Source organism: Zonotrichia leucophrys, chromosome 1A (genome assembly GCF_028769735.1).
Source record: "Zonotrichia leucophrys gambelii isolate GWCS_2022_RI chromosome 1A, RI_Zleu_2.0, whole genome shotgun sequence".
In the NCBI taxonomy this organism is placed as follows: domain Eukaryota; kingdom Metazoa; phylum Chordata; class Aves; order Passeriformes; family Passerellidae; genus Zonotrichia; species Zonotrichia leucophrys.
Window position 1 is genome coordinate 34726838 of NC_088170.1, and position 14163 is coordinate 34741000.

A 14163-nucleotide genomic window follows, 5' to 3' on the forward strand; every position below is an offset into this window, starting at 1 on the left:
TGAAAAAACTGAAAAAAAACCAGACTCAAACATGAGTAAAGAGGAAACAAAAATGAAATGAGGAGAAGGGAGAAGAGCAGGAAGAAAAATGGGAAGGGGATGAGAAGACTGGAGAAGGAAATGCAAAGGTGCATGCAAACAGTGAGTGATGAGGATTAAAGTGATTTGTAGGATGGATGAGGACAAGAGTGAGAAACAGCCAGTGAATGCTTAGAGGAGGCAAGAAGGGAAAAAAGGAATTGTAGGATGAGTAAATGTTCCAACTTCTAAATTCATTAACCATGCCTTTAACAGTGTTGCTAGGAAAGGCTTAAAACTGAAAGATTTGGCAGAGGAGGAGGGAATAGTTTCTCTCACAGTGACCTTGCAGCTGGGAATGCTAAAATTGTTGGTGTGGGAAAACTCCCTTTATTATGCTGAATGTTGTTCATCCTCTGCTTGTTTTGAGAAGTGAAAGTCCTGTGGAGAGATAACACACTCTCATGGACATGGGGGAAGCCTTGTGTTACAGAGAGGCAGGAGCCTCTCTATATTCCCTCTATATCCCCTCCTGCCAGCTAGAATGGAGCCATGTCCCTGTCCCTCTGTCACCTGGTGTGGCTAGCAAGGTAATGAAATAAATTCATCCTTTGCATTTTGGCTGTGGTTTGAGGGTTGCCCTTGGTTACCAGTATGTGTAGATTCACACAAAGTAATCTCCAAATATCTCATACAGTTTGTGTTATTATGTAGAATCATCCTTGTGTAAGAAACACCGGGTGGACAAGGTTTTACCCTGGAGTTGTATTACTTTTTTTATCAGATGCAAAATCTGTTGCACAGAAACGGGTCCATCAGGGGATACATTCACACACCTCATGCTCGTCCAAACTCCCAGAACATGACAAAAAGTTGCCCCTAATTTACAGCAACTACTCCTCATTTGTACTTGTGTCCTTGCCTCATAGAAAACCACTGCTCTCAGGAAAAGAGGGAGAGCAGAAGCAGTGAGTTGGAAATTTTAAGTATTAGTGGGAAAAACAACATATTTCAATGGCATTCTTTAATGGCTACAATGGCTGTAGTGTAGAGTGTATAGCAGCACTAATTGTAGCAGCAAAGCCTCTGCTCTGCAAACAGCAGTGTCCTTACATAACTCCTCCAGACTGTACATGTGGTTTCATACTCCAGAGCTGCCTCCATTCCCTCTCAGAAAACAGTACTTCCCCCTATATTTAGGACCACCGTGTGTCAACACCCTTCAGCTGAGAGGAAGTTCTCACTCAACCTAGAAAAAGTAATAGTCCCCAAAAAACCTGGAAATGCTGCATCTTAAATGAACAACCACCTCAGCTTAAGCAGTAGCACTCAGAGCTGCAATTCATGAGAACAAAACCCAAACCCCAGCAACTCCTCTGCTACATCTCTTAGATGCAGGATCTCAAAATATGGTACAGCAACACGCTGTCATTATTCCAGTATCCATGCCTACCCACCCATTGTCCTGCCCATCCACGTGCACACGAATCCATCCACGTTTCCTCTGTTAGATGTCTCTGTGCCATCTGATACTGCTGAACATCAGTAACCCCTTTGCTGCCCACATCTCCAGAGTGATGGGCTATGCCATGGAGCAGATGGACCCTTCCTCTGAGAGGCAGCTCACAGGGCTGCTGCAGACCCTGCAGCTCAGCAGCGGGCACAAGCTGCGCTCCCACAAACCACCCTGCTATGTGCTGTCCTTTCAGTCTAAATCTAGAGAAGCACGAGCAAAGCTGAGATAATGCAGCACACAGAGAAATGCCTGAGGCATGCAGGAGACTTAGTTATGTATTCAGTTTACACTGAGTGTTAAACAGAAGGGTGCACAGTTTATCTCTGTATTTAACTATGTGAAACACGTGAATGAACCACAGCTGCTTTAAACATTACTCAAGTAATGCACTTCAGTGAACTTGCTTTTTTCATAATGCTTCCCCATCAACAAGATCATTTATCCAGAGATTTTTAAGCCAAGCTAAAGTTCTTTGAGTTGTTTCAAGGTCCTCAGCACTCTGACTGCCTTACTAGCTATATCAAACCACACAAAGCAATTTTCTTTGACTTCACAGAGCTGTTGAACAACAGGAGAGAACAAGGCATGTGTCTTGAGGGACTACACACATAAGAGATTAGCAGACAGGTCCCAATGACTAAATTATTTCAAAAACTGTTCTCAATTTGAAGGTAATACAGATCTTTAAATAGCACAGGCACTGCTAAGCTTACTCCACATTTCTATAATGGTGGTCACCCAAATGTGAATGGCAGGGAGTTAACAATGCAACCTACAGAAACATATGGTCCCCAGGCAACAGGCAGCTGCATCATCTGGAGCACATACCCCATTAACTGAAGACAGCTGTATTCTTCTGTGTCATGGTTTGAGCCTGGCACAGAGCCAGTGCCCCCCCATGAAAATGCCTCACCCTGGTGTCTGCTGTGAGATGTGACCAGGAATAAGCAAAACAGGCTCTAACTTAAACATAAAGACCATTTTATTACTTAAACTACAGGAAAATAGGGAGAGACTATAAGGAAAAAAAAAAAAGAAAAGAATTGAAAACCTTACAAAAAAACCATTTTCCTCCTCCCCCACCACCTGACTTTCCCAATCCAATACATTCTCCCAAAACAACTGCCCAGCCCGGCACGACACTTTAGTATACTCAAACATCAGTTCATGAAGAGGAAAGGAGTCCTTCTCGTTCCATAGGCTTCTCCTGGAAACACACTGAAACCTCGTGTGCTTCTCTGTTACTTCGGCACCGCCCGGAAAAAAAAAGTCCTTTTGCCGCTTGTAACATCGTCCTTCCATGCCCAGTGCTCTCACCACTGACGGCATGGACCAGAGCTGCTTTTAGGGTTGTCTTTCAAGGATGCCTTGTCTCACTCCAAAAAGGCACAGTCTCTGCTTTTGGGACCTCTGTCCCCCCCATATTTTTCCAACCCCCTGGGGCCGGGGGGTCCTCACGAAGAACCTTCCTGGTTTTGAGGCACTGCCTCCCCCTAAATGCAGTCTGTGTCACAGGAACAACTGAGTCCATAGCCATGAGAAAAGTCCAGCCAAAAGGCCACTCCAAATCATCTCTCCCCATCCAATCATCTCCACATTCTCCGGGCCAGGTCCTTATCTTATCTCATCTCTTATCTCCCTTCTTATTCAGCTTCGAGGAGGATTAGCATTTTTGCAAGGCCCCAATCATGCAAGAAAGGGTTAAAAGTTTTCAGTCTCTGTCTGTCCTGGGACGAGATGATACTCCCACACGTGCTGCTGCTGCGGCCGGCCGCTCTCCCTCCCCCCTTCTCCTCCTGGCTGGCTGCCATCACATTCGGTGCCGCCGGCTCTCTCTCTCTCTCCGGGGGGGGAGCTGGCTGCCCGATGTCTCGATGTCTCTTGGGGCTCCCCCACCCTTCCATCCTTGAAAGCCCCCTCAACCCCCACCTCTGTCCAGGCCCCAGGCCTACCGCATGGCGGCCCCTCCCCCGCCCAGCAGCAGCGGGCTGGGCGGGGGAAGAGATCTGACCTCTTCGCCCGACGATGTCCAAAAAAGAGGAAGTGCCAGGGCAGTGCCTTGCTTTTAACCCCTGTGTATTCTCGGAGGTGTGTCCAAACCCCACTGGCTACACCAGGTGTCAGTATGAAACCCAAAACCTTCATTGGTTTGACCACAGCTTCCCAGAATTCCCACTCCTTCCTGGTCAAACCATGACATTCTGGAAATTACTCCCTAGCAATTTTCTTACTTGGAAAACCTGTTTCCCGATGTAAAGTACTGTTTTCTGAAACACTTCTACATTTGAGTTATGAGGGTTTAACAAACATCCTGAAACTCTGGAAACTCATCCTGCGATGGATTATCCTTGACAGTATTTATCAAAAATGTCAAATAGCACAAATATAGGTCAACAGTGTGGAATGGTACAGCTGCCTAAGGCAGTACCATAGAAATACGTTACAGTTGAAAGTCTTGCACTAAAACAGCCCACAAGGTAGCCTTCCTGGTATATTAATTTCTATAAATCAGGTTACAGTGAACACCGAACTAACACTGAATGCAGTCAATACAGAGCACCTAAGTGTCATGCAGCGAGGCATTTTGTCAAATGGATTGTAGCCCCCTTACTACACAACAATGAAATGAGTGTGGCTGCAAGAATCAGCAACAACATGTCATAAAACTCTTCAGAACTGCCCACAGTATGTTATTTCATCACTGGGACAAAAGGAAAAAAAAAAAGAAGCATGTACATGACATGCTTCTTTCCACACTGACGGCAGGATACCCGAGACAAGAATGATATTACTCCATTTCATGTATTTCATGTTGCAGTACAATTAAAAGAGAATGGGGCAAGTCATTCATCCAAAGCACTGACACATGCACAAAAATTTAATCTTATTTTTACTTCTGTACTCTGCAATGATTAGCATACAAAATGAAATTCCACTAGGAAATGTAAGAAATCCACAAATATAGCCAATGTAACACTTTGCATTTAGATCTCCGGCTTAGTTGACAGATGTTTCAAAAGATACATGTAGCCCAATAACTCCCTGATGACTGTGTATGTGCAAATGCTGGAATTAACGCGTTATTCCACCCAAAAATGAGCTTTACTTCTGCAAAATTCTTCTGCCTGATCTTTTCTCTAATTGAATAATAATATTCAATACTGCATGATTCTACATTTTTTTCCAGAATATTACAAAGAGTACTGAAATTCAAGACATTAACTCTCCTTCTTTTGGAATAATCTGAAAAATTTTTGTATGGACTAAAATTAGGATCATAATAGCACAAGAGGTCTGGACTAAATGTGTAGCAGCAACTGGACACTAGGAACCACCTACAAAATATAAAATTAAAGAGTGATCAGACCAGTACTAGTGATTCTCCGTAGCAGCATAAGACACCAGAATTCAAGAAAAAAATGGTAAATGCAAGCCAAAACAGTGGGATCTTCCTATTTCAGCAAGAAAACAGCTCAAAACACTTGCTAAAAATCAATATTATTAACCATTTTACTGCTGGTCATATTGGAATAAACTCCAAGCTATCTTGAATTACAGATGAAGGGATACATTTGATTATTACCCCTCTCCTGCCACAATGCTGCCCCACAGGGCTAATCCTAAAACAAGGCAGGACCCAGAATAGCCAGAAAGTGACCCCAGATCAACTGTACAGCTCACCTGACCAAGGGGATTGAAAATTACAAAAGGATTAAACATACTTGTATAAATTTTCAGCATTAATTTTACACATCCTAACCACAGAACTGCTGTCAATGTTAACAGCTAAAACAAATATACAAACAAAACCCACCAAAACCCACAAAAAAAAAGGTAAAAAACCTCTACATTCTGCATTCTGACCGAGATTACTTGGTGTAATAATTGGTATATTTTGAAAATTAAATAGACCCAAGTAATCTATGATACTTAAAGAGGGCAGGTTTAGATTAGATATCAAAAAATAAAGAAATTCTTTACAGTGAGGCTAGTGAGGCACTGGAGCAGGCTGCCCAGAGGAGTCGTGGATGTCCCATCCCTAGAAGGGCCCAAGGCCAGGTTGGATGGGGCTCTGAGCAACCCGGTCCAGGGGCAGGTGGCATGTCCATGGAACCGGGTGCTCTTCAAGGCCCCTCCAACCCAAACCACTCTGTGATTCTGTGAATGCCCAGTGGCTTTAGCAGCACCAGACAAAGCCAAATCCAGTCAAATCACATCAGACTTCGACCGCATTTTTCACATGGGGACACTTTAGGCTCCTTCTCAGCACATGGCAACAGAGAAGCACCAAAGCATCCTGCTGGCCAGAGGCCTGCTGCAGCCTCTCTGGTGTCCACATCTGCAGGGGAGGCAAGTGCTTATTATGCCTAGGAAGACACCTGTAAGAGACTTATTATTTCATATCATAATGATTTCACATCATAAGGATATGAAATATGTGTCACAATCCTGTTGAATTAATTACCCAACTGGAAACTGATGTCAGTTGTCTTGATGACAGCATTTCACAAAGGCCAATGGCTGTCTTCTAAGTCCCATTTCTAGATGTTATCACGAGGAACTGATGTTTCTTTGGTCCCTTATCACTCAAATAAATAACTGAGATGCAGATTTCCATTTAAGGCCATTGAGAAGGCAGAGGCCGAGAGTCTCCAAGTAAACTTGCCATTGCCATCCCAGGTCAGACTGAGAATTCATTATTTTTTGTAGGGGTTCTCAGGAAAGACTTTGTCCTGACTTGGCCAATCAAGCCATTTTTATCATTAAAGTGTTTTCCAAATTTGCTAACAGAAAATACCAGGTACTAGTATTTTGGCTCCACTAAAGATAAAAATAGTAACAGTAATTTTGAGCTTGTAATCAATAAACATTAATATTTCAGTGAAAAAAAATCTATTTAATATTTCCTTTTAAAACCCCAGGAAAATGTAGTGAAATAAGACTTGGCTGAAATTGATACCTAGCCACTTTTAGTCCAAAGGATATGTCTCAGGTTGCAGGCTGGACTGTTTCTTAAAAACAATTTTTTAATTAAAAAGTTAAATACACAGCTTCTTAAGAAATAAGTCACAGTTTAATCATTTTACAAGCCTCAGATGTAATGATAAACATTACATATGTGCATTTTTGTCACATTATTCTCAAACCCCCATAAATCAGAAATCCTAAAGATCTGTTGTACATACAAACACCAAGATTATTACAATAATGATTACCTATTCTAAGAGGCAGCGCTGAAAATATTATTTATGTGAAAAATGGCAAGCACTAAGCAGGTCTGTACATAAAGGAAAGCATTCCATTTTCACAGGAAGTAAGTAGAAAAAAAAATATTAGAGAATTTGAAAGGTGGACCACATTCCCAAATGTGTGCTAGAAGACAGACTGTTCCCTCCACTGAGGACTTGCATTTTCACCTGTGTGTTGAGCTAATGATAGATCCAGTTACTGGTTCAGATCAGATGTGAAGAATGTGCAGTCACAGAGACCAGAAGCACTTCTTGAGGTCTTCAGATTTAATCATGTAGCACTACAGGAGAGCAATTGCAGTACCAATATGTTATCCCACAACATTTTGCAGGATTACTTACACAGCAGATAAATTATAATTAAAGTTACTGGTAGTATAACACATTTCATAATGAGCTAATAATTTATTTATCTATTTTTAATAGGCAATTATCAGCAAAGCACATTAATCTGTACACAAGCATGAAATACAGCTCATGTAATGAGAAATAAGAGATGAAATAAAATCTCTATAGAAAATTTTAATAGCTCTAAAATGGATCCTTTTTTTTCTGATTTTGATCTATTTTCATTGCAAACTTACTTAATTCCAAGCAAAAGGAAAAAAACCCCAAACATTCAAGCCTATTTAAAGAATGAGACACTTTTTTACTAAGTAAATGGCTTTTTAAAAAAACCTTCTAATAACACAGAATAATAAGAGTTTTTACTGTATCAGAAGAAGCAAACAGCTATTCACCCTCTGGAGTAAAAATGCAGATTACTCTAGCTCACCATCATAACCAAGGCTGTCATGAAAAGGTAAGCTCTTCAATATATGAATATTATCAGTTAATTATAAAGATATTAATATATTAGGATTGGAAATTGTTTATTTTTATATAATGCAATTCTATAATCTGATAAAAATTGCAGCAAAAATAGTGAAGAACCTCAGATGGTGTAATATCTTCTACTACTAGAGTTTAATGAAATTCCCTCTATGTTTTTTTGCTTTTTCTTTTACATCAGCATTATTTAGATATAAAATGATTGCAGAAAGACTGTTATCAACATAGAGAAGGAAAATCCAAACACTGGAGAGAAGAACCTGGACTGAGGATTAGAACTAACATGGTTAAGAAATGCTATTCAGAATAGACCTAGCTTCTCAGTATATTTGCCAGTTACCAGATGTATGCATGAAGACCTAATTACAATTGCATCATAATCATTTCAGTTTAGTAAAACAATTTTTCTGTATTTCACATTAAAAGCATTGATTCCACTCCTGAATAGATATTCAAGCCAGATTCAAGCCAGATCTATGCACAGAGGCTGTGGCTTCATTCTGGCTCTGCTATCACAGAGCCACAGAATCATGGAAATTGTTTAAGTTGGGAAAGGCCCTTAAGGCCCCTGAGTCCAACCACAGAACTAAAACTGCCAGGTCCAACACTAGACCATGTCCCCAAGTGCCACTTCTAGACATCTTCTAAATATCTTCAGGAATGGTGACTCCACCACTTCCCTGGGCAGCCTGTGCCAGTGCCTGACAATGGTTTTGGTGAAGAAATTTTTTCCTAATATCCAAACTGAACCTCCCCTGGTGCAGATTGAGGTGATTTCCTCTTGTCCTGTCACTTGTAACTTGGGAGAAGAGGCCAACCCTCACCTGGTTACAGCCTTCTTTCTGGTGGTTGTAGAGACCAATAAGGTTCCCCCTGAGCCTCCTTTTCTCCAGACTAAGCATCCCCAGCTCCCTCAGCCACTCTTCATCAGACTTGTGCTCCAGACCCTTCCCCAGCTCTGTTGCCCTTCTCTGGACACAGTCCAGCATGCTATGGAGTGGTTCATACAGGACGTACAGCAATCCAAAATGTACTCATCCTTACAGCAGTATATATCCCAGAGTTAGGAACGTGACAATGCATTACTGCTCTACTGGTAGCATTAATATTTACCCACTTTATAAGGGGAAAGGTTGTCAAAGAATCATCATAATAAAAATCTGAGAAGTGTTTGTAGGCTTTGATACAAGCACAGGTAATGTCAGTACCCTACTACTACGAACTGACAGCATGAAGCTGAGGCCACAACCCATCCCAATTCATTGCCAAAATATAGGTGCATTGTCCTATAAATCACATGAAAACTGTGTGGAACTGCTTCCTTAGAAGAAAGATGTTTAGAAAGAAGTACCAGGGTTTGGTCCAACAGGAGGGGTTCTGAGCTGCAGTGGGAGCACTTGCAGCAGAGCAAGCTCCCAGGGATCTCACTCCTGGGATCCAAAAATGGACCTGGGAGGTGGACAGGAAGCAGCTCTCTGTGTGGCCAGCTCCTCATCTACTATGTTCCTTGATCACAGAAATGCTAGCATTGGCACAAGTAAATGGGCTGGAAAGTATAGCCAGAGATGAATGAAAGGAGAAGGGGTGGAAATCTCATTTTCAGCAGCAGCTTGTGCTTACAGCAGCACAAGCTAAACACAAGATGAACCCACTACAGGGAAACTGCAGCTTCTTTCACAATGGATCACCCGAAAGAGGAGGGCAGCTAGGATTAAAAAGGCGGCAAAGAGTCATAAAGCAAATGCTTTAACAGAAACCATGGTCTATAAGCCCATGCATTTGAGTATTCAGCAGCTCTTGTCTTACAGTTATCAGTGTCTTAACAGTTATCATCCTACAGCAGAGCGGCTGCTTACCCCCAGCCATACCTCTCTGCTGACAGTGTGTGGCACACTGAAGGAAGAACACATTTTGTGACATGCTGGTAATAGGCAGCCTAAACTTTGGTTTTGGGCACCACGTGTTTTGCCATCCAGGAATGCCACTACTATCAAGATCTTAATCTCATTAATCTACAGGGAATATGCACCAACAGACATGACAAGGTGTAAAGAGGATCCTCAACTATCGCTCCAGATGTACTGCAGGAACAGCCATCTGACCAATTTCATCACTTTTCTTACAGCAAGGACACTCCCTAGAAGAAAAAACTTTGAATAACTGATAAACTCAGTAGAGGTTGTGACATACAACCTTAGCATAAAAATAATTAATAAAAAATTGTCTCCATCTAATTATTTTTCCAGACATCTTTTACTATCTTGGTTTGTAATCTTTGCTCACTAAACAATTATTGAATGAAATGCCAGCCCCTCTCCCCAAGTTTCATGCTCCCATCCACCTTCAACAAGCTCATCCTTTAACACAAATAGAAGAAGTTACTGCATACATAAAAGCTATCAATTCATCTCAGCTCCAGCTAAAAGTAGTCTACTGATTTCTTTCAGGTAGCCTGATTGATCAGCTGACTTGAAATGAATTAAGAGAAATTTTGACTAATCTACATTGAGTTTGGATTGTGACGCTGCTTGCCAGATGCTTAACCCCAAATCTTGTACACTTTCCAAATACCTGATACGGCTTAAAAAAAGCTATTAGTTCTCCCTTATATCCTGGCTTTGTTCATATCCTCAATGCTGTCACGACGCTATCAATGATAGTCCTTATCTTAAAAAAGGCAATGGCCACCATGGCAGAGCAGAATCATACATCACAGGCAGAGCCAGCATCATCCTGTACTTTGACTCTTAATCTGTGAGGAGGAAGCACCGTGGGTGGGAAAGAACAGACTCTATAAGCACAGCAGGATGGCTGGATTAACTCTGCCAGGGGCAGCAAGGGGACAGCAAAAGCATTTCTCAAAATATCTTTTTCTTTCATGCTTTGAGGTAAGAGCAGGAAGGAATACCATCAAAAAGTGGCGTTACAAAAGGATACAAATAAAGTGGCAAAAATATTCATTCGTCAATAGCTCAAGTAAATTCTTCGCACGTGGCTCTGAGCAACACAGCGAATTCCAGCAGAAAAGATTATTGTCTGCATGATTTGAGAGAGATCGAAACCACAAGGCAGTTCAGATCTTACACATCTTATGCAGATTCCTTCATTAAACATTCAACATTAGTCTGGCTTAAGAAAGAAACATTTTTGTACATTACCAAATTAGAACAAAGCAAGCTGTACTGAAGAGCTCTCCAAACAAGAGGCTGATTTTGTACTATGGTTCAAAAAAACATAAACCAAACTTCTTATTAACAGTGAAAACTGGCAAAGTTTTGGTCATCTCAAACTTCTTGTCCTTAAAGTTATTTTATAAATGAAAAAGAATATGGATGTATGCTTCTGAATCCACAGTTTGGGCAGATACATTATTAATGAAGCATTCTGACAAAGCCCACCAATGAATGGGTTGTCATGGGATTTCTTGCTACAAATTCTATTTGAATTTTCTCAGTGAGAAGGGCTGTGCAGGACTAACTACTCATACAGGGTAGAGCAGCATGTCTTCTACACCTCTACTCTTTCTCCTTTTTCTCTTCAGCCTTATCAAAAGACCCGAAAAAGCAAGGTTCTCTTCAAACGGATGACAAACACCACCTCCATGGCTCATGCTTTGATTTTCTTCTTTTTTACCCTAACTGCATCCAACCCATAAAATAAAGTCAAAAAAAGGAAAGACAGTTCCAAGGATTTTTCCATCAGTAGCAGTAACTTTTCCCATCAGTAGCAGTAACACCAGCAGGTCCTTTCTTGCAGAGTGTTACATGAGGGGATATTTGGACCTCCATGAAACCAAAAAGACTTACCAAACCTGTGGGTTCAGCTAACTGCAGGAGAGTTGTCCCAAGCTGCAAGAAGTCAGATGCCCAGAATCACATCTATAATGATTTCCAAAACACACTGAATGTTGTTGAGAATCTCTCCAGTCTCTAGTCATGTCTTTTTATAATTCTAAATATTGTAATTCAGCAAATATCTTGGCAGTACTAAATTGAACTTAGCATTGTTAGCTTGACAGTTGGGCTCAATCATCTTAGAGGTCTTTTCCTACCTAAATGATCCTATTATTATAAATATCCTTAACGCAACAACTAAACCCTCTGATCCTTGAATTATGGTTTTTGTTAATATTTAACCTAAATGGTCACTTCTGTATCTCTTGTTCTGTCCTCACTGATTTCGGAAAATAATTCATCATTATGAACAGTTTTACTTTCTTCTGCAAGTCATTTATTGTAACATACATACAATTTTGCAAAACTCTCCTACCAAGAATAGAAATTTGTTTTCTTTTCCTAGTTTGTTTTAAGTGGGCATAAAGAATACAATGTATAAACATATTATCCCCGGTGAAATATGAAGGGAACTGTGCTAGGGGACAGAAATCTACAAGTTTTTAAACACACTCCTCTTGCTACTATGCACAACATTCCTTTTTTTGTGCTCTGTTGTTGACGGATGTTCAGTCAAATACACAGAAGCTTTTGTCCTCCCGCCCAAATTATTCCCCCGTAGCGCTGTTCAGTGATATACTCAGAGCTCATTATATTCTCATGTGATCTGTACTTTCAAAATAAATCACTTTCACATTTCTTCAATTAAATCTTATATAACTGATTCAGCCCATTTATGCATTATGAAGATCATACTCTATTTTAATCCTATTTTACAAATGTTACTACAGTGTAAAATAATCACCTTTCAGATCAGAAAAAATGCCACGAAAATCCACATTTGTTTGGGATTACAGCAAAAGAAGAGATTAGTTTACATGTATGTTTCTATCTCTTAATTTACAGTATTAGATGTAATAGCCAGAGGCATTATTGTGAAGCCAAGTAAGTTCCTATATGATCCTGTCACAAACGTGCACTACTGTACAGATCACATGAACTCACTACAACAAGAAATCCTGTCATGAGCATTTTACACCAAATCACCACATGAACTGTGATTAATGATGAATCAGAAGAGTAGATTTAAATAAATAACAAGCAAAGAGAAAAAAAACTCTTATTATGGACAATTAGATGATAATGTAACCTACATAGGTGCTATGTTCTAATATGCAGCCACCTAGGGTATGTTCACATGACTTACTTAAAATGTATTTCTGAGTTGTACTAGAGAATTAAATAACATTTTGGCTTTTCAAATTAGTCATTAAGCCTAAATTTAGTCACTGTTAAATATAGTTTTAGAAAGACTACTATTCAAGCATACATCTCATTTATGTGGGTTTTTTAATTCTTCCTGTATTTGTGATCCAGATCTGGACCCAGAAGAGTGTAAGCTTTTTCTCATTTTAAGAATCCTGACATTTAAACTTACTTGTTCCTGCTGTAAGATCCTCTGAATCATAAAATATTTTCCATTCATATTTTGCGTCCATATTTTCCTTTCAAACAGATTTTTCACAGATACTCAACTGCATAAGTAAACCAAATTTCTGAACAGAATTATAAGGAGATGACTGTGCTGAATTTAAAATATGCTTTTGAAATGTTATATTATATTATATTTCTACATTAAAAACCACAGGCTTACTTAGCAGTGGGAAGTTTCTTCATTTGCAGGAATTTTCACCCTAAACTTGGTCCAGTGGTCTTTCATGAAAGAACACTCTCCACAAGGAATTTACCAAGCACTGATGTTCCCACTGAGCCCTGTGCCCTCCCTGCCCATGGGCCCAAAGGACAGAACCAGCACAACCCTGCTGCAGGCAGGTGTGTGCCATCCAAGTGTGGCATGGATGGACTGGGAAAAATGCTGCAGATTCTTCACACTTGGAGATCGAGAATGAGACATAAAATTAGCAAAGCATTCTCAAATGGTAGAACCATAGGATAAGCTGAGTTGGAAGGGACCTGCTGGGGTCATGAAGTCCAGCTCCTGGCCCTGCACAGGGCACCCCAAGAGTCCCACCCTGTGCTGAGAGCAGTGTGGAAACACTCACTGAGCTCTGCCAGGCTGGCGCTGTGACCATGTCCCCGGGGAGCTGTTCAGCTGCCCAGCCACCCTCTGGGTGAAAGGAAAACACTGCATGTACTGGCTCCTCAGGGTTGCTCAGGATATGAAAAGGTGTATTTCAGTCTGGAAAACAGGGAGCAGAGCAGAGTGCACTAACTAGCTCCCTGGAATTTCAAGACCGTTCCCAGACAACAGCAATCAGCTGGCAGAGCCTTCTGGGACTGACACAGAAGCTCCTGTTCAACACCAGGATGTTGGTAGGTTTAGGGATGAAGGAGTTTGAAGCACAGTGGAATGCTACAGTGCACAAATTTTCCTACCACCAGCCCAGTAAGCCCTTCCTGCTTGGAGCTGCTTCACTGCCATCCTGCAGCTCCACTGCTGCAAGCAGGGTCGTGCTGAATGCATTGCTGCGTGCTTCGTATCTCTGGCTTCACCTCAGGCATCAAGGAATGCTCTCATCTTCTCTCTAGAGAGAGCTAGGACTGTGGAACATTACAATCTACATTTGTCTTACAGACCAACAGGAAATAAGACCTTGCACAGGCCAGGGATTTCTCCACATCCATGCTTGGGGAA

General features: G+C 41.0%; 1 protein-coding gene across 10 annotated transcripts in view; it reads right to left on the bottom strand.

Moving 5' to 3' along the window:
• The window catches only part of ANKS1B (ankyrin repeat and sterile alpha motif domain containing 1B), a 415189-nt gene that overhangs the window by 58065 nt on the left and 342961 nt on the right, over positions 1–14163 (bottom strand). The gene's annotated exons all lie outside the window — the stretch shown is intronic.